Below are 24,607 nucleotides of genomic sequence, written 5' to 3' on the forward strand. Positions count from 1 at the left end.
GATTTTAATGTTACCAACCCCGAAACTTCCAGCAGCCTGGCCTGTGCTTGCAGGTTAGCTGCTAGAGAGCTGTGGGTGCATCTGTGGCTCACCCTGAGCAAACTTCCACCTCCTTACGGCCTTTGCTTTTGTGTCAGCCTCCTTCCTTGCTCCATTTTATGTTCCCATTCTCGTTTTTCTTTTTTGGCTCCCACATTTAATTTATGCAATCTTGTTATATATGTGTATTCTTGTAAGCACCTTAAATCCTTTCCAGAAACGTTGGGTGGAAATCATAAACACCATTTCTATCTTCATCTGGAGTCTGGGGGTGGGTAAACGTCTCAGTGGCAGCCAATCTTATTAACTCTTACCTGGGCAGACAGGGGTGCGGCTCCTGAGCAGAGTGGGGCGTGGGGAGGCGGAGGGAGGAGCAGGGAGGAGACAGTCCTGCTCAGCTGCGAGGGAGGGGCTGGGAGCTGGGAGAGGGCCCTGGATGTCCATGGGGGACTCTCCAGCTGCCTCAGCCTCGTGGGTTTTTTTGAGAAAAGGTGTGTTGTCATTCACCTGAGATCCAGGCCTCGCTAGGGCTCTGGCAGGACTGCAGAAGTACCAGCGGGGCAGGTGAGCAGAGAAGGAAGAGCGGTGGGGGCAGGGGTGGGCAAGACCCAGTGCGGGGCGTGGGCCTGGAGGGCCCTGGCCACTGGGGCTGGAGGTCACAGAGCTGTCTCGGCGGCGGTGCTGTCCTGGCGATGAGCTTCCAGGCCTGCAGTGGCGAGGCTGGCTGGAGTGGCGTGGCGGGCGCTGGCTGTGCAGACCCTCCTGGGGGCCCTTGCTGAGGAGGCGGGCGGCAGGCGGGGGCACCGCAGCTGAGACTGCGGGCTCTGCCCATCCTATGGTCACGCCCCTTTTCCTGGGGACAGTGCTCAGATGCCCCAGGACCCTGCCTCCCTCCCATCTGTTCTTTGGACCCTCTCCCCAGCCAGGTGGGAGACTAGGTCTGGTCACAGCTCTTGGCTCATGGTGGGCCTGTCTGTCAAGGTGATTCAGTCAAACTGAATCCTGGGGCCCAAGTGGAAACTTCTGGGAAGAAATGCGTTCTTTCTTTTTCAACTTGAACCAGGAAAGAGCAAGGCCTGGAGCTACTGGCAGCCATGTTGCACTATGAGGAGGCTGACAGGGACACCATCTGGAGATTGGAGGAACAGAATAGAGAGAACTTAGCGCCTGGAGGTGTTATTTTGAGCCCCTAAATCCAGCTGTGCCTGAAGATAATTTATTGATTCATATAATTAAAAATTCTCAGAGTATGTGGGCTTCAGGAGAGGCTTGATCAAGCAGCTCATGGTATCACAATAGTGGGACACACATCCTTTCTATCTCTCTACTTTTCACCTCCAATGGCTCTGGCATCACCCCAAGGCTGGCTGTCCTCTTGTTAGCAGAATGGCTGCCCACAGCAACTGCGATCATGCTCTTCCTCACTGAGAGAGAACTTCTTCCGCCAGAAGCTCCTGAAGCATAAGGAAACATCTTTCTTGGAAGATCCAAGCAAACATCTTGTCATGTCTCATTGTCCTGACTGGGGTCATGTGCCTGCCCCTGGACCAGTCCCTGTGGTCAGGGGGCTGAGATGCCCCAATTGGCCAGGACCTATAGGGGCCCAACCTGAAATTCCAAGGTCTTGTTAGGGACGTGAGGGTAAGTGCTGGGCAGGAGCCTGGGGTGCTGACACAGCAGAGGCTGGCTCGCCAGGCCTCCAGCCATCTCTTCGCTGGGGTGGGCTCTCCTTTGACTCCCGCTTCTGGGCTGTCTGGGTCTTTGGGTCTGACTCCAGTTACAGGGGAATGGTGGGGGCCTTGCTGGGGCTTGCAGATGGCTGGAGGGGGCACCCCATTCAGAGTGAGGCTTCGAGAAGTCGTCAGGGTGAGCGAAATGGTAGGGTCGGGAAGCTTGTCACATTTGCTGTCCTCAAGGAATTCTGTTTGGAGAAAGGAGCTGTGTCCCAGCCTGGAAGCAGGAGATCTGTATGGGAGTCATGGATCGCTGCCTCACTTCCTGGACTGATCCTGATCCCACGTGACATGCCTATTACTAAGATTTGCTGTTGAAACATGAATGGCTCATGTCACTGAGGCGTACATTTCTTGTTCTAATGTGATGAAATTAATAACCATGGCTTAATAGGTATGGATCAAAATGTAACTCAGCCACCAAAGCCCCATCAACTCCAAAGTCACTGGGGGTGAGCCCCAGCACAGGGGCGCTGTGTGCAGAGAGAGGCTCCGCTAGGTGTTGGTGGAGGCTGCCCCTGACCGGTCTGGGCTGGGCGTGTGGCTGCATTTCCACCACCACTTTCTCCCACCCCAGGAAGGGTTTTGCAAACAAAGAAGGCTGTGGATGGCATGACTTGGGCTGCCTCCCACAGTGTCTCATGTCCCTGCTTCCTGCCTGTCCCTGCTCTGGTCCCCTCAGCCAGGACACCACTGCTTGGATGGGCTTCTGCTTCCTTTGTGGACACTTCCCTTAGTAACCACCTCCCTTCTTCCCCTGGATGCTCCTGTGGCTGAGAGCCCCAGACGGGGCCTCCCCTGTCCCAGGCACGGGAAGGACAGCCCACAGTGTGGACGCAGCCTTGCCTCCCTCCCAGAGCCCGCCCTCCTGCCTGCTCCTCTGGGTGGGGGGTGCCCTTGGCTTTCAAGGTCATTGCCTGGGTCAAGGCTGCAGAGCCGTGCCAGGCAGTAGCTTTGGGGCTTCTGATAACACTCTTGAGTGAGAGTAATGCCGCCTTAGATTTCCATATGTGCCATTGCATCTGGTGCTCACACCAGCCCGGTGCATGAATGTCCCCAGGTTACAGATGAGGGAACTGAGTCTCAGGGCAGGGATCACCTGGGAAGGTCACAGAAGCCAAGGGCTGGTGGTCGGACTGCTTGCCAGGCTCCTGCTGATCTCTTTATGGTGGCCAGTCTGTCCCAGCCTCCAGGCGCAGGGCCTGGTGGGGAGGCTGTCAGCTGCCAGCATCCCGGGAGGGGAGATGAAGCTGTGACGGGAGCGCGTCCCAGGCCCGCTCTGCCCAGAGCCTCTGATTGCTGGGCGCTGGCCAGCCGAGGACAGGATGGTTATTGCAGACCTGGAGGAGTGTCCTGTTCCTTTGAGTGTTGGTTTTTTCCACTGCAGTTGAATCAACTTCACTCCTTCACACGGGGCTGGGTCAGTCTTTCCTGGCCGCGTGCGGCTGAGCTGGCCCCGGAAGCCCTGACCCGGCCAGTGCTGCTATCTGGCTCTGCCCCCAGCGGTGACCTCAGGGGTGGGCCCCAGCCAAGCACTGGGCCTCGGGCAGGGCCTGGGTCTTGCTCCCTGGTCCTGAATCTCCTGCCAGGGCCAGCTGTGGTCACTGCCTTCGCCTTGGGCCACACGGGGGAGAACACTCAACCTCTCGTGTCATCCCGACCTGGGCTCTTATCCTGACGAGGGGACCTGGAACCTTCAGCCAGGGCCTAGCTGTGGCTGCTGGGGCTGCCTCTTCGTGTCCCCTTCCCCTGGCCTGCCCTGGCTCCAGTCGGCCCACATGGAAGGCACCCCACCCTAGGGAGCAGAGAGAAAGGAGGCCTGTTCTGAGCAGTCACAGGACAGCTCTCCCCCGGGTGTAGGGACAGGGACGTGGGCGTGGACCATCTCGCCCACCTGGCCCAGGTCCACGAGCCTTTCTTTGCCCAGCACGGGTCTGGCCTCCCACTTGCTCTCTGGTGCCTACCCCTAGATGTCCCAATCCTTGGGCTCTCTGGAGAAAGAAGACCCAGTGCCCAGCTTCAGCCCACGGCTGGGGCCAGGAGACTGGGAAAAGGACAGGAAGGGGACGTCACCCAGGCCTGGCCGGCCAGAGCCCAGGGAGAATCAGCAAGAGGCCAGAGCACACGTCTGAGCCCTGCGTCCACCACCTCTGTGACTTTCCCAAACCCTGACTCTCCTGGCCTCCACTGAGAGCCCGTCTGGGGGAGTCTGGGTCCCTCGGGACAGAGCGAATGGGGGGTGAATGAAGGCAGTGCGTGGGCAGGATGAGGAGCCCACAGGGGTGGGGGTGCTCGGGGGCTGGCGACAGCAGATCTGTGACCACCCCAGGGCTCATGGCCGAGAGACGAAGTGTTGACTGAGCTACCTTTAATGGAATATCCTGCTGTCAAGTGTGGGCGGCTGTTCCCGAGGTGTATGGCAGAGAAGCAGCAAGGCTTTGTGTGTGAGCGCGTAGGTGTGTGAGTGTGTCCACTTGGAATACACCCCCCACCCCCACCTCTCCCACTCGCGCCTTGGCCTTGAGCCGGCCCCCTTTGAGGCTGTCCCTGGCCTCCCTCTGCCGTCCGCTTTGTGTGGGATGTCAGGGCAGGCACCGGGGCCGACTCCTCAGAGCCTTCCATGGGATCCTGCACAGAGTGGCTCGTCTGTAAATATCTGCAGAGTGAATGATCCAATCAGCCAACCAAGTAATAATTGCAGCAAAGAGGAAAAGGTCTGATATGTAAGGGAGAAAAGGAAAGGTAAAAGGACAAGACAATGAAAGCAGGTGAAAGAAATACAAAGGCATTGCGATGTGGGGCTCGCTGGGGCAGGAGCAGAGTATTCCAGAGTATTCCACAGCACTCAAGGGTGGGATCCTGCCCTTGTTGACCTTGTAAGTTCTCCTTCAAGACCAAGTCAAGTGTGTCCCCCTCTGCAAAACACCCCCCACCCCACCCCACCATAAGCAAATTACCTTTTCTCCAGGGCGAAGTGGCAGGTTGGCCATGACTCCTACATACCTTCACCACAAGTCATCGTCACTGTCTCATTTTCCAGCCTTGTCTCCCGGGAGTCCCTCAAGGGGAAGGGCATTGTCTAATTCTTCTTGTAGATACTCAACAAATTTGTTGAATCCAATTGAAGTTTGGCTATTTAAAGTCTCAGGTATTTCAGAAATTTGGCTGATGAGAGAGCCATGCCTCAGGGGTCCAATCTATTTGACATTTTCTTTGAAAGATTTAAGACAGAAGACCCATAAAGGCAGGGAACTGGCTTAGCCCCGTTCAGAGGACTGTGTCCAACACAGACCAGGATGCTTTATAGGAAAGAATTATTTTTCAATAGTTGAGACTGCTTGAACCATTAAATTGGACCTGCTGGAAGCCTAAGGCTACTCATGTCAAGCTCGCTTTCTTCCTCTCTCATTCCCTTGCTTTTAAAAGCGTCATCATTGTTTAATTTAAGATAGTTCGAGTTCAGTTGAGTCCAGGCCGTGTTTTCTGAGACTGTGCTCTGCTCGGCCCCGCGGGGCGCTGGGGTGCAGAAGCGGGGGAGGCACGGGGTGCGGAGGGGACAGGTGCGCTCAGAGGCGGGCCGGGCGTCCCTGCGTAGGCGAGGGTGCCTGGGCCAAGCCTGAGAGGCCAGGGGCGGCAGGGGCGGCACAGGTGTGTGCCGTGTGCTCCACGGCGCAGGCGCTCTGGACTCAGGGGGACGCGGGTTCAAGTCCCAGCCCCCCTGCCCACCAGCTGGCTGCGATAGCTGTTCTCTCTCTGCCTTGATGCCGTCATCTGTGCAGCAGGGCTGATGACAGACTGTGCCCCATGGGATCGCGAGGCCTCAGTGAGGCACTGAAGACGGTAGAGTGCTTAGACAGGGCCTGGCACCAGGCGGGGCCCAGGACAAGGGCTGTGCTTGTTATGAAGCTGTCTGGGATTGCGTCACTGTGGAGAGGGAGGCATGGGGTGGCCAGACCGGCCAGGGCCGGGGCCCGGGCACAGGCTCAGCCTGACTCTGTGACCCTGGAGCTCTGCTTAGTATCTCCCTCTCCTGCCACCCTGGCCCCCTCCCCCTCACGAGCCCAGCCCTGCTGCCCGGGCTCTGGGGCAGGGGCCAGCCTGGGGGCCGAGGCGCTGCGGGCGGCGAAGGCGCCTCTGCGGGCATGCCCACCGTCTGCGTTCCCTGGTGCTCAGGCTCCGTGGAGGCTGTGAGGAAATCCGAACAGGCCTTCGGGGAGGGCGAGGAAGAGGCTGGAGCGGGAGGAATTCCCTACTCTGGTGTGGCAAGGGGCACAGCCGTGGTTGCCCTGCCACGGGCGCCATCTGGAGCCCAGGGCCCCCTTCACTGCTGACCACGTCTGCTCCCAAGTCCTGCCGGTCTTCTCTCCCTGGAGTCCACGCAGAGTTCAGAGCTGGCACAGGGACCCTGCTGTCCCCTGCTGCATCAGGTCCCAGGATCCCCGGGGGCGGACCTGAAGCCAGGCGGCCTGCCCAGCCGGGAGCCAGAGCTAACCTTCTAGGACACCGCTGCTGTCTGCCTGGGGCTCTGGGGACCCTGGACGGCCATGACAGCCCTCCAACAGCAGCTCTTAGTGCTGGAGAAACTTTTTTACAGATGGAAGCACTAATTAAGACATTTGAATGTCTTCCATATTCCTAATTCTTTGTTCTCTTCCTTTATGTAACAGAGATGATCCTGCCCAGCTCACTGCCAGCTGGTCTAGTAAACATCTAGACACTATAAGGATATTTTATTTTAATTGCCTGAGCCTCAGGATTATGGAGGGAAGGTGGTGGGGGAAGGGCTCAGGAGACCGTGCGGAGCACGCCTGCATGGAAGTGCTTGCCGGGAAGAGTGTGGTCTGGGCACTTTATCGTTTGAGCAGGTTTGGAAGTTTTTGACCCAGACCCAGGAAAGACTGAGAGGCATTTGGAGGAGGCTGAGGCTCTGCCCAGGTGACGAGAGGGCAGGTTCTGGGCTAGTCAATTAAACACATTCCTCCTTAATGAACATGGCAGACGGCATGAAAACGTGTCTTATTTTCTAAGTTGCATGAAGCAAAGGCTGGCAGGAGGCCCGCCCGAGAGGCAAGAGCTGTTTGCTCCGGACCAGACACGCACAGGATGTCCTGACGCCGGCTGCGGGTGTCACCCTCACAGGGAACACGGCTTTCCAGCACAGGGCTCCGAGCCAGCCCTGGAGAGCAGGGGATGGCCACCAGCAGCAGGGAGGGGCCTCGGGCGGGGTGGTCCGGGCACCAGCTCAGCCGCAGCGTGGCCCCCCAGCGAGGCCTGCAAGTACCCCCTGCCCAGGCCGAGAAGCTGATTAGTGGTGTTGTGTCTGGGCCCAGAGATGGCCCCAAAATGACCTGAGGGTCTCAGCTTTGCCAGTGAGGGCTGAGGGGACAAGAGGGGCCAGGAAGGAGGCTGAGGCTGGCAGCTTCTCTGGGGCCTCCTGGTGGGTTGCTCTGGGCTCTCACACCTGGGCTGGAGCAGCCATGGTGGCAGCCTGCTCTCCACACACCGCTGGGGCTTGGCCGGGGCTGGCCAGCTTCCCAGGTCCAGCAGAAGCAGCAGGGCTCACCTGGCTCTTGGCCGGTCCTGGCTCCTCGGGAGCAAGTCTGGTGTGTTGTTCTCAAAGTGGGCTCTTCTGGGCTGTTGCTGGGGAGAGCAGGAGCAGCTCCTGGAGTCCCCATCTTGCCTGCTGTCAGCATTCCCTGGGGACGGACGCCCCTGGGACTCCCGCTCTGCAGCTCTAGAAGGAGGTGGCTGGGACTTCTGGTCAGATGACCCCAGGGCAGGGGAGTATGTGAGGGATGGGGCTGAGGAGGCAGACAGATGCTGCCTGTGTGGGGGGGCCGGGTGCACCTGCTCTCCATTACCTTGCTGTCCTGTGCCACTCAAACCCTGTCCCCTGCCCCTGCCGCAGGTGGCATGCTCTCAGTTCAGCCGGAAGAGTTGCAGCTTGGCCTTATTAAAACTGGGATCCACCATGAACGCTGAGTCCCCACTCCTAACCCGCAGCATGCGCACGTGTGGCGAGGAAAACTCATTAGGGCTGAGCGCTTCCCGGGCTGAGGAAGCGCCGGGCTCATTAGGGAGGCCAAGCCGGTCCTGGTGGTTCTAATGAGCTTCGAAAACCACGTGGGAACAGGACAATTAGCAGAGAGGGTGTCTTCTGATTCCCAGAGGGGCTTTTTCTGTCTCATTTTGGAGCCCGAAGGCCAAGGCGTTTCTTGGGAAGGGGGCAGACAAACTGGGTCTTCTCGCTCGTGACTCTAAACGGAGCCTCAGCGGCCACAGCCCCCGAAGTCCGGTCCCCCCCAACTGGGAAGGGGAGGTGGGCTGGGTGGGGCTGTGGAACCGGGTGGCGTGTGGACAGTGCCCTCCAGGGATCCCGATGAAACCGGGCTGGGACTCTGACCAGCTCCTGGGTCAAGGCGGTGGGTCTGGCAGAGAGCAGCCCTCCAATGGAACGATGTGAGGCCCCAGTCGGTTTATTCTCAGACTACTTCCCTGACAGTGGCCAGTGGCAGGAGGGCCACCAGGCCAGAGCTCCCACACTGTCCCTGGCCCTTCTCAGTCCCCATGACCCCCGGGCCCTCAGGGGCTCCGGGCTGCTTCTCCTGGCTTCCTCACCCCAGTGGTGGGTGGAGAGGACCTTTTGCCGAGAACTTCCAGGAAATGTCCCATCCCTGAGACTCATCTCCCACTGGGACTGCCGGCCATGCCCACCCTGGGCTGGGGACCAGCTAGTCACTCTGGTGATTCTCAAAAGGAAGTCAAGGGGCCACAGTCACCAGCAGACCCAACCCAGCATGATCCTCAAGCAGAGACGCAAAGCTCTCCGGGGCATCTGGTCTTCCTGCCAGGGGCTCCCCGCACGTGGGGGCCGGCAGGGCCCACAGGGCACACGGGGGTGCGAGGGCAGCTGCGTTCCAAATGCTGGCCCTGGAGCAATGCTCTGTGCCCGTGGCCCAGGTCAGGGGTCCATGGGACGAGTGACCCAAGCCGTGTGCTCCCCTCTGTGCATGTATGTGTGTGACAAGCAGTGGCAGACACGTCTCCAGCTCAGTGGACACATCTGTGCTCTTGTTTCTCAGCTCATAGGCCACCGGGTTTCTTTCTTGATACCCTAATTCTCTCCGCGTCCCCGACACAGCACTCTGTTGCTTTCTTTCCACGCTTGACTGCTCCCTTCTCTCTCTCTCTCCTCTGTACGATCTTTAAGCTCAGCCCCAGCGCCCGGGATGCAGTCCTCGGCTCTTGTTCCTGCTCACTCGAAACCACATCCAGGCACAGCTGTGAGAGCACTGCCAGGCTGGTGGCCGCAGCTCTGCAACTCCAGCCTTGAGCCTGGACTTGCCCACTTGGCATCTCAACTGGCCCAGAACTTGAGCTTGCTTTCCCTGTGCCCCTCCTCAGCCTTCCCCACCCCGCTGCTCCACCAGAGACCTGGAGCTGAGTGCAGGCTTTGCACAGGCACCATCCAAAGCAGACCAGCCCCGGGACCGAGCTTTCCAGGGGGCACCTGCTGGCTCCCACTGTCTGTCGGTTGTGGAGGAGTGGTTCTCAGTGCCAGCAACTGGGACAGGAAAAAGTATGCAAAGGGCTTGGGGCTTCTTGATGCCCAAGCAATGAGGTGCTAGTCACAGAGAGTATACCATGGAGTCACCCTGGATACATCTCTCCATCTTTGTCCATGGCCAAATAATCCCCAAATCCTGTTTATTTTACCTCCTGGGGGGTGGGTCTCAAATGCATGCTCTCTCCTCCTCTCCACTGCAACCCCCAGCCCATAGCATTGCTCTCTCCTGCCTGGACTCTGAGTTGCCCTGAGTTGTCCCCCCTGCCCCCACCATATCTTCTCCAGCGTGTTCTACACTCAGCATCAAGCACAGTCCCTGGCACCTAGTAGGTAGGTGCTCAATTAACAGTCACGCTGTGGACAGTCAAGACTGCCTTCCAGGTTCCAGTAGGACCCAGTGGAGAAGTTTGCTTCTCAAGGCATATTTCATGTTGCTGGATGGTGAGGATTATTGCTGCTATTTTTGGCTTGCTGGGAAGAAAATTAACAACTTCTCCTTGGTATTAAAACTGGAGGAGAAAGGCTGCTTTATCAGAGCAGGTAGGGATCATCAGTGAGAACACGTGGTGTTTGGTCACAGGTCTACCTGCGTGTATAGTCCAAGGTTGGAATGATCATTGCTCACGTCATGCCCCATGATTTTTTTTAAAAAAGCTTTTTATTTTGAAATAATTTACATTTGCAGGAAGTTGCAAGCATTGTACATAGAGTCCCTCATAGGCTTCCCTTAATGACCCTCGGTGGTGGCATCTTTATAACTACAGGACAATATCAAAACAGGAAATTGACGTTGGTGCAATGATGTTAACTAGACTAGAGCTTACTCAGTTCTCACCATTTTTAAACTTGTAATCATTTCTCTGTGTGTGTGTGTTTCTATGCAGTTTTATCCCCCATGTAGATTTCTGTAACCAACACCACAATCCAGACACAGCAGTGTCCCAGCAGCACGAAGGGGCTCCCTGTGCCACCCCTTTGTGTTTGGTGTTCATGTTGGTACCCTGCCCTCCCTGTCCCTGCCTTCCCGCTACCACTCTGCTCTCCATCTCTCTGGTCTTGGCTTTGGGAGAATGTTACAGAAACGGAATCCTGCAGCATGTAATCTTTCAGGGCTGACTTTTTCCACTCCGTACAACGCCCTTGAGATCCACCCAGGTTGTTGCGGGTATCAACAGTTTGTTCCTCTTTCTTGCTGAGGAGTGTGCCATTGTGTGCATGTACCGCTGTGTGTTCAGTCACGTGAGGAAAGGGTCTATGAATATTCATGTACAGGCTTTTGGGCGAGTATCAGTTTTCATTTCTCCAGATAAAACACCGGAGAGCGTGAGGGCTGGGTCCTGGGGTCATTTGGGAGAAACTGACAAACCGGTTTCCAGACGCCCGAACTGTCTTACACTCTCCGCAGCGACGGGCGAGAGATCCAGCTTCTCCGCGTTCTTGCAGCATTTGCTATTTTTTCCTATAGCTGTTTTAATAGTCGCACCGTGATATCTCACTCTGGTTTAGTTTGCATTTCCCTGATGGCTAAGGATGTGGAACATTTTTCCATGTGCTGGTTTGCCATCTCTCTCTTTTCTTTCTTTCTTTTTTTTTTTTTGAGGCAGAGTCCCGCTCTGTCACCCTGGCTAGAACTCCTGGGCTCAAGTGATCCTCCTGCCTCAGCCTCCCGAGTAGCTGGGACTACAGGCTTGTGCTACCATGCCCGGCTAATTTTTTCTATATATTTTTAGTTGTTCAGCTAATTTCTTTCTATTTTTTTTTTTTTTAGTAGAGACGGGGGTCTCGCTCTTGCTCAGGCTGGTCTCAAACTCCTGAGCTCAAACGATCCACCCGCCTCGGCCTCCCAAGTGCTAGGATTACAGGCGTGAGCCACCGCGCCCGGCCCATCTCTATCTTTTCTTTGTGAATTATCTGGTAATGTCTTTTGCCCACTTTGTAATTAAGTTATTTATTTTTTTTACTGTTGAGATTTTTATTATTGTAGTAAAAAATACATGAGAACCAATAAACTTTCCTTTTTTCTCTTGATGTTTTTCGTAGTAATATAAATTGGTATGCATCCAGAAGTCTGTGTGGCATGCCATGTGGGGACTTAGTTAGGGCAACAGCCTCCAATTCTCAGGGTTTAAATACAATAAATATGTATTTCTTGCTCAAACAGAGCCAGAAGTGAGTTGGGCTCTTCTTGGCAGCTTTCCCAAGCAGTGACCGTGGGCCCTGCTTACCCCAGCCCAGGCCCCATCAGCGGGACCACCCGGCCTCTGCAGGAGCCGTGGTGGAGGAAGACAGAGAAGGGACGCCACTGGGGAGTTTACTTTCACGGCCAGTTCCAAAGTGGGGTACAGTCCTCTCATCACATCTTAGTGGCCACAACTTAGTGACCTGGTCCCAACCCAACTTCAAGGGAGCCTGGGAATGTGGCCTCTCTGGGTGTCCAGGAAGAGGTGGCAGATTGGGCGAGTGTCAGGCGCGTTTCTGTCACTGTAGGGGCACAAGGCAGCATGGCTGGGGCGCAGGCCTTGGCTCACATGCCGGCGAGCCTCCAGCGCCAGCCTGCCTGAGGGGCACCCACTGCATCTGCTGCCGGGAGGATGCTGGGCCCTGGGGAGGGCCTTGATTTGGACCAAATAAAGAGTTGGGACAGAAGGTAATTAGCGTCACTCACCTCCTTCCTTCCCTTCTGTTTGTTTCTTTTTTTTTTGCCACTGCATCCCAGTAAAGAGCCCTAAAAGTGAAAGCATCTCTTCCGAAGAGTGCATGGTGCAATTTGCCCACACGTAGGGGTCAGCAGTGCTGGGGAGGGCTCTTCCTCACCCTGTCTGAGGCTCCAGCCCACTTTGCGCACTGGTAGCACAACCAGTCAGCACGCATGCTTTATTTGCCTATGTGGTATTCTCTTTTTTTTTTTTTAAAGTAGAGTGCATTTTGATATAACTTACACATAATAAAATGCATAGATTTCTAAGTGTGTAGTTAACTGAGTTAAAAAATACATACACACTGGTGTAACCACTACCTCAGTCAACACAGAGAACGTTGCCCCTGTCCAGAAAGCTCCCTCATGCCACTCCCAGAGGCCAGCCCCGTGCTAGCGTCTGTGGCCCAGCCCAGTTTTGCCTGTCCTGGGACTTCACGTAAAAGGACCTGGAGGGCTCACTGGTGCCAGCTTCCTTCACTCAACACACGTCCATCATCTGCGCTGTGCGTAGCTCATTGTTTCCTTTGATTGGTGACTATTATCCCCTGGTGTGAATAGACCATAATTCATCTGTTTACTTGGTGATAGACATGTGGATGGTTTCCAGTTTTTGGCTATTATGAATAAATCTGGTATGAAAATTTGTGTGCAAGTCCTCTGATGAACATATACTTTAATTTTTCTCAGTTAAATTCCCAGAGGCAGATTGCTAGGTCATAGGAAGAGCGTACGTTCAGCTTCCTAAGAAACTGTCAAACTGCTTCTCAGAGTGGTTGCGCCATTTTGCACCCTCCCCAGCATGGTGTGACAGTCCCAGTAGTGGATCCCTCCACGTTTGGGATCGTCAGTCTTTTAAATTTCAGCCATTCTCCTGGGTGTGTGGTGATAATTCATGGCTGTTTTGACTTGAATTCATTGGTGAACATGTTGAACATCTTTTCAAGTCCTTATTGATTATTCATGTATCTTCTTTCATGAAATGTCTGTGCAAATTTTTTGTCCATTTAAAAAAATTGAGTTGCTTATTTCATTACTGAGTTGTGAGAGTTCTGAAAATATTCTGGATGCAAGACCTTTGTAGGACAGAAATATCCCAACTATTTTCTCCTCATCTGTGGCTTTCCTTTTCATTTTATTAATGATATCTTTTGAAAAGCCAAAGTTTTTAATTTTTATAAATCAATATCAATTTTTAATTGATAATTAGTACTTTTTGTATTCTAAGAAATCTTTAGTTATCCCAGAGTCATGAAGATTTCCAGCAAGGGGTTTTCTTCTAGAAGTTTTATAATTTCATTTTTTAATTGCTAGAACTCAAAATATAGCAATAATTCAGTAAAATTTGCTGTAATACAGGCCTACTGATGAGAAAAATGGAATTTTATTTATTGTGGGATAACATTAATTGGAGTTCAAAGTTATGTTTCTTATTATCAAAATCTGTTGCAAATGCTGACCAGTAATGATATTTTATATATTTCATCTTTGAAAAATGCCTTTGCACAGAGAGAGGAACTGATAAATACCGATACAACCCATAAGCACATGATTTTTTTCCCATTTAATTATTTCACTGAGATATAATTTACAAACATAAAATTGACCATTTTAAGGTGTACATGTCAGCAGTTTTAGTGTCTTCACTATGCTGTACACCATCATGGCTGGCTAATCATGGGTCCCTTCCATCACCCGCACACAAACCCCACGCTTACTGGCAGCCAGTCCCAGTCCCCCTGCTTACCTCTGGCCGCCACTGGTCTATGTTTTGTCTCTCCAGAGTTGTCTATTCTGGACATTTCATATAAATGGAATCCTATGAAATGTGTGCTTTCACATGTGGCTTCTTTCGCTTGGCATGTTTGCAGAGTTTACCATGTTGCGGCATGTGAAAGTCCTTCGTTCCTCTTCACGGCTGCATGCTTTGCCGTTGTGCGGACAGACCACGTACTGTTTATCCATTCATCAGTTGATGAACTTTTTGGCTCTTACTAATAATGCTTCTCTGAAATTCCCATACAAGTTTTTGAGTGAACACAGGTTTTCAGTTTTCTTTGGTCTATTCCGAGGAGTGGAATTGGGGGGCCACATGGTGATTACGTCTAGCTGAGCAGCCCCTACCGTTTCCCAGGGCTGCTGCGCCATTGTACATTCCCACCAGCAGTGCATGAGGGTTCTGGTTTCTCCACGTCCTCACCAACTCTCTCTCGCTCTCTCTGTTTCCCTCCCTCCCTCCCTCCCTCCCTTCCTCCCTCCCTTCCACCCTTCCTCCCTTCCTTCCTTCCTTCCTTCCTTCCTTCCTTCCTTCCTTTCTAACTTATAGCCATCTGAGTAGCTATGGAATGGTGTCTAGTGGTTTTGATTTGCCTTTTTCTAATGACTAATGAGGTTGGACATCTTTTAATGTTCTTATGGGTCATTTGTACATCTTCTTATAGTTTTAGCTTTTATGTTTATTCATTTAACTAATTTTTGCATAAGGTAAGAATTGAGATTCATTTTTCTCTCATACAGATGTCCAGTTGGTCTAGCACCATTTGTTAAAAAGATTATAATTTTCTGTAGTAGGAAGAATTCTAAGATGTCCCCTGGGGTAGGCAGAGTAATGGCTGCACAAAAGTGTCCATATCCTAATCCCTGGAAGCTTGAATATCATGCTATGTAGCAAAGATGAATTAAGGTAGCGGATGGAATTAAGGTTGCTAATTAGCTGACCTTAAGATGGGGGTATTGTCCTGGATTATCTGGGTGGGTCCCATGTAATCACAGAGGTCCTTAAGGGAGCAAGAGGGAGGCAGAAGAGAAGTTCAGAGTCATGTAATGTGCTAAGAACTTGGCCTACTGTTGCCAACTTTGAAAACAGAGGATGGGGCCATGAGCCAAGGAATGCAGGCAGTCTCTAGAAGCTGCAGCAGTCAAAGAAACAGATTCTCTCTATGGTCTCCAGAAAGAAATGCAACTCTGCTGACACCTTGATTTTAGGCCAGTGACACCCATTTGGACTTCTGAACTACAGAACTGTAAGATACTAAATTTGTATTGTTTTAACCACTAAATTTGTGGTAATTTGTTACAGCAGCCATAGAAAACTAATACAGTCCCCAATATCCCAGCCCTCTTGTGTACACACTGTTACCCCCTCCTGTTGAGTGCGGGCAGGATCTATGAATCTGAGGGCCATCACTCCTGTAAATTATATAGTGAAAGTGATTTTGCAGATGTAATCAAAGTCTTTAATCAGTTGACTTTGGCTTAATCAAAAGGAAGATTATCCTCTGTTGGCCTGACCTTGAAAGAGGTCAAAGAGGTTCAAAGGAGCAAGCTGTCCTGTTGTGGAGAGGGCCACGTGGTCGTGAGCAGAGTGTGGGCTCTAAGAACTGAGGGCCTCAGTACTACAACCAAAAGGAACTTGCTTGGAGGAGGAGTCCAAGTTCCACGTGGGAATGCAGCCTTGGCTTGCACTTTGATTTTAACCTTTTGAAACCCTCGTGCACCACGCCAGGAATTGAGACCCACCGAAATATGTAATTATATGTAAAATAATAAATAAGTGTTATTCTGAACTGCTAAATTTATGCTAATTTGTTACATAGAAATAGAAAAATAATGCATGTCCCCACTGAATTGCCTTGGCACCTTCATTGGAAATCGGTTGAGCACATCTGTTTGGGTCTATGTCTGGTTTCTGTTCTTTCCCGTGGATCTGTGTGTCTGTCTTTCTGCTAAAGTGACTATCATTTGGATTACTGTAGCTGCATAGCGAGTCTTGAAAATCAGATACTGGGAATTCTCCAACTTTACTATTCTTTTTAAAATTTATTTTGCTATTTTAGGTCCTGTGAATTTTCACACACATTTTAGAATCAGCTTCTGCTTTCTCTCTTAAAGCCAGCCATCATGTAAACAGTCTGGTGACTGAGACCACCATGCTGCAGAGAGTCACGTGTAGGAGCACTGAGGTACCAGACATATGACTAACAACTTCTTGGCCCTTGCAACCTGGCCCAGCTGCCAGCTGAAAGCAGCAGAATGAGTCACCCCAGCCAACACCATTTGAAGGAGAAGAACCACCCAGTTGAGGTCAGTTAACTTAGCAACAACAAAATAATTGTTATTTTAAGTTACTAAGCTTTGGGATTGGTTATGAGGCAATAGGACACTGAAAAGTAGGGCTATTCACTTTTTCTGTTTTTTCTTGTGTCACTTTTGGTTAATTGTGTTTTTTAAGGAACCTGTCCATTCCATCTAAATTGTTGAGTTTATTGCCATAAAGTTGACTATAATATTCCATTATTTTTCTTTTAATATCTGTAGGATCTGTAGTGATAGCTTCTCTTTCATTTCAGACATTTTGAGTAGACATATATCAAAAATCATGTTGTACATCATAAATACAAAGAATTTTTATTGTCAATTAAAAAAGATATTTTGTAATTTGTGCTTTTTATTGATCAGCTTTACTGGATCTTTTCAATTTTTGTTTTTGCTTTTGAGGCAGGATCTTGTTCTGTTGCTCAGGCTGGAGTACAGTGGTGTGATCATACCTCACTGCAACTACAACTCCTGGGGCTCAAGCCATCCTCCTGCCTCAGCCTCCTAAGTAGCTGGGACTACAGGTGCTCACCACCATTCCTGGATAATTTAAAATTTTTTTTTTTTTTTAGAGACAGTGTCTTGCTATGTTGCCCAGGCTGGTCTCGGACTCCTGGCCTCAAGTAATTCCCCTGCCTCAGTCTCCCAAAGTGCTAGGATTACAGACATGAACCACTGTGCCTGGCTGGTTTTTTCAATTTTATTGATTTTTTTCAACATGCTGTCTTTTGGCTTTATTATTTTTCTCTCTTATTTGCTTTTTTTTTTATATTTCACTGATTTTTGCTGTTTATTATTTCTTTCCTTCTATTTACTGTGGATTTAATATATTCTTCCTTTTTAGATTGCTAATGTCTAAATTTGAACTATTGATTTTTAATCTTTGTTTTTTCCCTGTTATAGACATTTAGCACTGCTTTAATTGCATTCCATAAAATTTGAATTTTTTTGTTTTCATTATCATTCAGTTAAAATATTTTCTTACTTCACTATTGATTTCTTCTTTTGTCACATAAGTTATTTAGAAGTATATTTTCTAAACATTTGGAGTGATTTTCTAGATGTTTTATTGTTACTGATTTTTAACTTAATTCCATTGTGGTCAGGAAACAATGTAAGATTTTAATCTTTTAAAATTTATCCAGTCTTATTTTACAACCCTGAATATTTTGGTGAACATTCCATGAGCAATTGAAAATAATGTGCATTTTGAAATTGTACAGTGAGATACTCTACAAATGTCAATTAGATCAAGATTATTGATAGTGTTGTTCCAATCTTTTATATGCTTACTGATTTTTTGTCTCCTTGTTCTACAAATTACTGAGATAAAGGTGTTAAACTCTCCAGTTATTATTGGGGAATTGTCTATTTCTCTCTCTCTCTCTTTCTCTCTTTTGATTTCAGTTTTTGCTTTATGAGTTTTAAAACTCAATTATTAGGTCCAAAGTTAGAACTTTTATGACTTTCTATTGTGTTAACCATTTTGTCATAGTGAAATATTCCTCTTTATCTGTGGAGAAACTCTTTGTCTTGGAGTCTACTTTGCCATATTTTAATATGACCACAATGGCTTTCTTATTTTTACCATTTTCATGATATATTTTTTCCATGCTTTTACTTTCAACTTGTCTATGTCTTTATATTTCATATTCTTGTAGTTTGGCATTGACTTTAAAAAAACAATGATTTAAAAAATTGTTTTTAATCAATTTAATTTAATTTTTTTCAATTTAATTAAATTTCAATTTAGTTTTTTTGAATCAATGATTAAAAAATCAATTCTGATATCACTGTCTTTTAAAAGTGTTTAGTTCATTTATACTAAATTATTGATATAGCTGGTTTTGATTAAGTCTAATGCCTGGTTATTTGTTTTGTGTTTGTCTCATCAGCTTTGTGTTCCTCTTCCTCTTTTGTCAACTTCTTTTGGATTAATCATGTACTTCATTCTTTCAAAAAATTTCTGCTATGAGCATTTTATATATTCCTCCTTTTTATATTTATTTTTTAGTAGCTGTTTTAGGAATTATAATATGTGTTCTTACCACAGTCTACTTATGATTAATAGTGTTTCACTTCACACATTACTACTCACACTTCACAAATCTAAGAAACTAATAACGTAACTTTCTTCTCTGTACTTTGTGCTATTGCCATAATTGTAATTACTTTTGTATTATAAATCCCACCTTATAATGCTATTACTTTCCCTATACATGGGCATTTGTCTTTTAAGGAAATTAAGGAAAAAGCTAGTGTTTTAAATACACGTTTACCTCTTCCAGTGGCTGGCATTCCTCCCTGCAGATCTGTCCCCCTCTGGAGTCGTTTCCCTGCAGCCTAAGGACAGTCTTCATGTTTCTGACACGAAGGTCTGCTGGCAATCAGTTCTTTCAAGCTTTCATAATCTGAGATGTCTTTGTTTCATCTTCATTTTTGAAGAATAGTTTTGACGAATATAAAATTCTTGGATTATAGTTTTTGTTCTTTCTTCATTTCAATGTCCTTCTGTGGTCATCCGCTTACCATTTGCTAGTGAGAAGACAGCCATCATTTGTGTCCTTGTTCCCTGAGTTTATTTCATCATTTTGCACTGGCTGCTTTTAAACGTTTTCTCTTCATTTTTGGTTTTCAGCAGTTTGACTATAATGCTTGTGGTTTTCATTGTATTTATCCTGCCTGAGGGTTCATTTAGTTTCTTGGGTTGGTGAGTTGATGTGTTTTACCACATTTGTGAAAATTTCAATCATTATTTCCTCAAAATGTTTTTTCTTCCCATTCCATCTCTGCCTTTCTCTGAGACTTGAATTACACTTACGTTAGTCTGCTTAATAGTGTCTCATCGGTCACTGATATTCCATTCTGTTTATGTTTTAATATTATTTTTTATCTTTTTCTTCAGAGTAGAAATTTTTATGAATCTATCTCTAGTTTATTGGCTCTTTCTCCTGCCATCTTAAATTTCCTCATAAGCGAATCTAGTAAAATTTTGATTTCTGATGTTTTCTTTTCAGTTATAGAATTTCCATTTGTTTCTTTCACATAATTTCTATTTCTCTGCTGAAATTTTCCATCTGTTCACTCATTAAGATCTATTTTTCTTTAAGTTTGTAATCGTAGATCTAATATCCTTTTTAAAACCCTCATCTGCTGATTCTAACATCTGGGTCATCTCAGGATCTGTTACTATCAATGGCTTTTTAAAAATGATGAACCATATTTTTTGCTTTGTTGCATGCCTAGTAATTTTTCGTTATGTGCTGGATATTAAGAATTATGTATTTTAAGGAATCTAGATTATGTTTTCTTCCTTTAAGAGTTTTGAGTTTTGTTCCGGCAGATAGTTAATTTCCTGGCAGCTCTCTATGGTCCTACCAAGGCTTGGTTTTAGGCTTTGCTAAGGCACGGTTGTATTAGTTATCTATTGCTGTGTAACAAATTACCCCCCTCAAAATAACTCCTTAAAACAACAAAAAATTCATTATCACATCATTTTTGGGGATCAGGAACCTGAGAGTGACTTAGCTTGATGGTTCTGGCTCAGAGTCTCCCAGAAGGTTGCAATCAAGCTGTCGCTGAGTGGAGCGGTCATCCACGGCTCCACTGTGGCTGCAGAGTGTGCTTGCGCACGCACACATGCACCTGCTGGCTGGCCTCTGCTCAGGGCTGACTGGCCAGAGGCCTCTATTTGCCCCATGTGGGTTCTCCCTAGGGGGGATTACACTGGGGTATGAGCAACAGGTGAGCATCACTGGGGCCACTGTGGAGGCTGGGTACCAGCTCCCTCAGGGTCTAGGGTGGTACTTACTCTAGGGTAGGATTTCTTAACCTTGATACTACTGACATTTTGGGCTGGAAAATTCTTTGTGGTGGGGGACTGTCTTGTGAGTGCAGATGTTCAGCAGCATGCCTGGTCTCTACCCACTAGATGGCAGTAGCACTTGCCCTGATGACAGTCACAAATGTCTCCAGAGACTGCCTCATGTCCTTTGGGGGAGGGGCAAAATCACCCCTGCACCTAAATTGAGAACCACTTCTCTACGACATGGTCCTTATTCATGAGATGTGGGCTCTCTGGTGGCTTAGCTCAATGTCTTAAAGATGTCTCTTCACTCTGGTTGGGCCAGAACTCCAATGTCTCCTAGTGCAGCCTGACCTTTAGTATTTAGTGTCTCAGTTCTGCTTCCAGCTGTGTATCTACTGCTCTTTGCTGAGTCTTTCAATCTTTCCCTGCACATGTGCAGCCCAGCTGGCAGCCAAAATCTGCACTCCCTCTACATACTTCCCTCCTCTGTGATAGCCAACTCCTTAAGTGTCAGGTGCTTCATCAGCCGAACCCGAAGCCTCGCCTCCTCAGCCAGCACCATGCTCTCTCTGGGGGTCTGCTGGGCACCCGCTTCCTTGCTGTGCTGGGTGATTGCCCCAGGTGACGAGTCTTGGTGCACGCAGGGCTCCCTTGACGTGCTTCCTTCTCCCAGGGATTGTGGGCCTGGCCTGGCTGTTGTCCAATGCCTGACCACACTTGCTGTATATATTTTGCCCGTTTTTACAGCTGTTCAAGTCAGAAGGACAATGTGATGCCAATCATACCATTGTGGCTGGAGGCAGACAACCTGGACAGAGTGTTGTTTTTTTTTTTTTTTAAAAAAGAACCAATTTTTAAAAGTCAGAAGATTTCATTCAAAAATCAGTCTCTGCATTGCTCTTGAAAATCCTGGCTGTCAGCATGGGATTGCCTGTCCCTTCAGTGTCTGTCTGGATTAGGGGTGGCCGTACGTCTTCATATTTATGCTGCCGTTGTGCTCATTTCTGTGAATCCAATTCTCTGTACTCATGTCTCTTAGGAAACGACAAAGATATATTGAGTGGACAGTGTGATTTTTCTCACGCTTGCTAAACTTCACTTGTTTTTGTCACTGCGTTTGAGTTGGTGACCCCTTCCCTTGAAATTTAGGGGCTTTGGGAGCAGATGAGATCCAGGGAGGGAAAACATGCTGATGTCATCTGTCTTGTCTGTAAATAAATTTTGGAGACTGTTTGATTGGAGGCGGCACATCTCCCACAGGTTTGCCAGGCTGGGGTGAGCCACACAGCCACCGCCAGGCCATGAAGGGAACAGACTGGCCGAGGGGTCTGCTCTGCGTGGCTCTCTGAGCTCAGTCAGAAACTGTCCGCTCTTCCAGAGGGCTTCTCCGGCGGGAGACCCTTCAGCAGCGAGTTACTGAAAGAAAACTCAAAGAGGAGAGAGACGCTGCTTCACACGGGTCGAGGTCATCCTCTGATTCACCTCCCACTCCACCCTGTCTGGGGTTCTCCATCCTAAAGGGGATCACGTGCCTTGTCCCTGAGGTGCAGCTCATACACAAAAGCACAGAGTAACCATTATTGGGTGAGTAAGGGCAGGAGGAACCTCAAACTGCACTTCAGTGGGACTTGCAAGCTCAAAGCCCAGGGGACCAAGTAAGTGACATCAGTAAATCAGGCTAGATGTCGAACGGGAGTGCTGGGGTCTGTGGCCACGGGAGAGCACACTCCCTGCTTAGGCAGTCTGTTTCCAAATGTTTAAACCCGGAGCAGGTCGAGCAAAGCCACACCTGGCTTTGCCTGCCAACTGTCATTTACAGATTGTGGCTCAAGCTCTTTGTCAGCTAAGTGAAAGACACCATTGTCAGTGTCCCCTGGTGGTGTCAGTTCTCTGGGGGCTCGTTTCAGGAGCCTGGAACATTCCCAGTGGATTTGGGGTGGGAGGGAGGCGCCCCAGGACAAACATCCCAAAGCCAGCCAAGGGGCTGGGCTTGATGACTGCGCTGAGCTGCCCCCTGACCAAGTGGCACTGCCCCTCAGAGACATTCTGTGTCCCGCAGCCTAGGGACTGCTCTCTTCCAAGAGCTTTTCCCCTAGTGGTAGTTGGCTGGTGCGCAGTGGGGGCAGGGCTGTGGGGGGGACAGGCCTGCAGTCCTCCCGGCACCAGCTGTACCCAGGTCCTCTCTGGCAGGCCTGTCCCCCCACCCCGCCTGGGGAGCACACCGAGCTGCAGTCCAAGGACCCGCAGAGGTAGGGGTGGGGGACGGGCAGTGGCCTGAGGCATGGGGCCAGGAGAGGCGCTCACCCTGGACACTGCCCCTCTTGGCCACAGCAAACAGCCCCCCTGCCCCAAGCAGCCACCTCCCCTACAGCCAGTCGGAATCGCCCTCTCTTGCCGCAGTCCCAATGCGACGCGCCACATCCTCACCTCCGGCCCGGGCGGCTCTGCCGTCGTCCGCACCTGACCTGTTACCTTGCAGGGTCTGTTGGTTCCCTTAGATTTTTCTAAGTGTTCCTGAGAAAAATGGACACTCTTGGCTTTTAAATATTATATTTTTAAGAATGCTGATTTCAATGATCTTCACAGATTCATAAAAACATAGTTCAATGCCTATGTATGATTTCTAAAAACTATCAGAAAACTAGGAAGAGGCAGGAACGTCCTAACTTCATAACAACTCCTACATTCCAAAGCCTACAGCAACCAGGCAGCGTGGCGAAGACGCTTAGAACCTTCCCGGCGAGCTCACGTTCTCCCCACTGTTCTCACCACCTCTGGGGGCTGCTTACTGCTCGGAGGGATGAAATGGCGTAAGCCTCGTCAGGATCAGAAGGAAAAAGACTGAAGCCTCCTTATTTGCAGATGATAACATCACATGTGTACTGAACCCAACTGAATCAACAGACAAGATGATAGCACTGACAGGAGCTCACGCAAGGATTCTGCACACACGATCAGCTCACGGACACCACTAGCTTCTCTCTATTTCAGCAACGACCAACCAAAAAATAAGTCACAGAGCTTCTTGGTTGGTGACCACTTTGAGGCGCAGGGGAGGTGGCATCCTGGAGAGGACATGGGAGCTCTGAGCCACGCCCACCCCACCCCTTGCCCTATGCATTGCCTCCATTTGGTTGTTCCTGAGTTGTTTATAATAAACTGGCAAACATACTGAAGGCAAAGCCTCTAAATACCTTATCTAAAAAGTGGGGCTCTTTTTAATTGATTCAATTTGGAGACTGGAACACACAGAAAACTCCTTGCTTTATACGCGTAAGAGAAGCAGTATTTGCAGCACTATAGCAATTCCAAGTATTGAAGCCGGAGCGGAGTTTCTCCCGGACTACAAATTTATAAGGTGCACAAACAGCTGGCTACTGTCCAAACCCTCCATTGTTCTGATCAAGTGATGAGACACTGACAGCCAAATGAATTATCTTTACTGAAAAATGAAGTGAAGAACCATATATGCAACAAATGTACTATAAAGATGTTAATATCCAAAAATATTGTAAAATTCTTTGTAGGAAAAAGTTTTTAATGAGAAGTAACCAAGAAATTGAAAAGAAACTCATCATTTGCAATAGGAAAAACTTAAAAACCATCCTGAAGTCAGCCTAACAAACAATGCACAGGACCTTGCTATAGAAAAATGGAACATTCCAGTAAAAAACATAGCAGAAGTCACTACTAAATGAAAAGCTATGCTGTGTGCACAGAGGAGATGTCTTAACGTTACCAGGCTCTCAACTCTTCCAGATTCATCTGTGCATGACATGCAATCCTGGTCAACATTCTAGCTGGAATTGTTGAGAGGGTCAATAAACCCATTATGAAATTTATGTGGAAGAATCAAGGTATAAGAAAAATGCTACGATCTGAATATTTGTGCACCCCCAAAATTCATGTTTCAACCTAGTCCCCAATGTGATAGTATTAAGAGGCGGGGCCTTTGGCAGGTGATTACGTCATGAGGGTGGAGCCCTCATGAATGGGATTAATACCCTTATGAAAGAGACCCCAGAGAGCTCCCGGGGCCCTTCTGCCACGTGGGTGCACAGCAAGAAGGCGCCATCGATGAGTGAGGAAGAGGCCTCACCAGACACCAGATTGGCCAGCATCTTGCTGTTGCACTTCCAGCCTCCAGAACTGAGAGAGAGAAATCTCTGCTGTTTATAAGCCACCTAGTTGATGGTATTTTGTTATAGCAGCTCGAACAGATTAAGACAGATATCTAAGTAAATTTTGAAAAATGTTCAAGTAATAGCAGAGAGCAGGCAGGACACTTTCTGAGCAGATGTCCCAGGGCTGTCAAGGCTGTGGTCCTGGCAACAGTGCAGGCCAGGACATGAGCCCGTAGAATAGAGAGCTCACAACAGACCTGCTGTACATGGAAACCTGATGCACAACAAAGGTGACACTACAGAGGACTGGGGAGAGGCCAGGTTGTTCAGTGGATGAGGCCGGAAAAGTCAGCTCACTTTGGAGCTGGACTTCGGGGTCACGTCAGTACCCAGGTGGCTTCTGGATGGATAAAAGGCCTACGGATGGAAGGAGGAGCTTGAAAGCTGGCAGAAGAATGTGCAGGCTAACATTTTTGTGACGTGGAGCTGGGGAAAGACTTCTTAAACAAAGCTCCCCACGTGCACACTAGAGGTGAAAGTGGATGG

Source organism: Lemur catta, chromosome 16, assembly GCF_020740605.2.
Source record: "Lemur catta isolate mLemCat1 chromosome 16, mLemCat1.pri, whole genome shotgun sequence".
Classification (NCBI taxonomy): Eukaryota; Metazoa; Chordata; class Mammalia; order Primates; family Lemuridae; genus Lemur; species Lemur catta.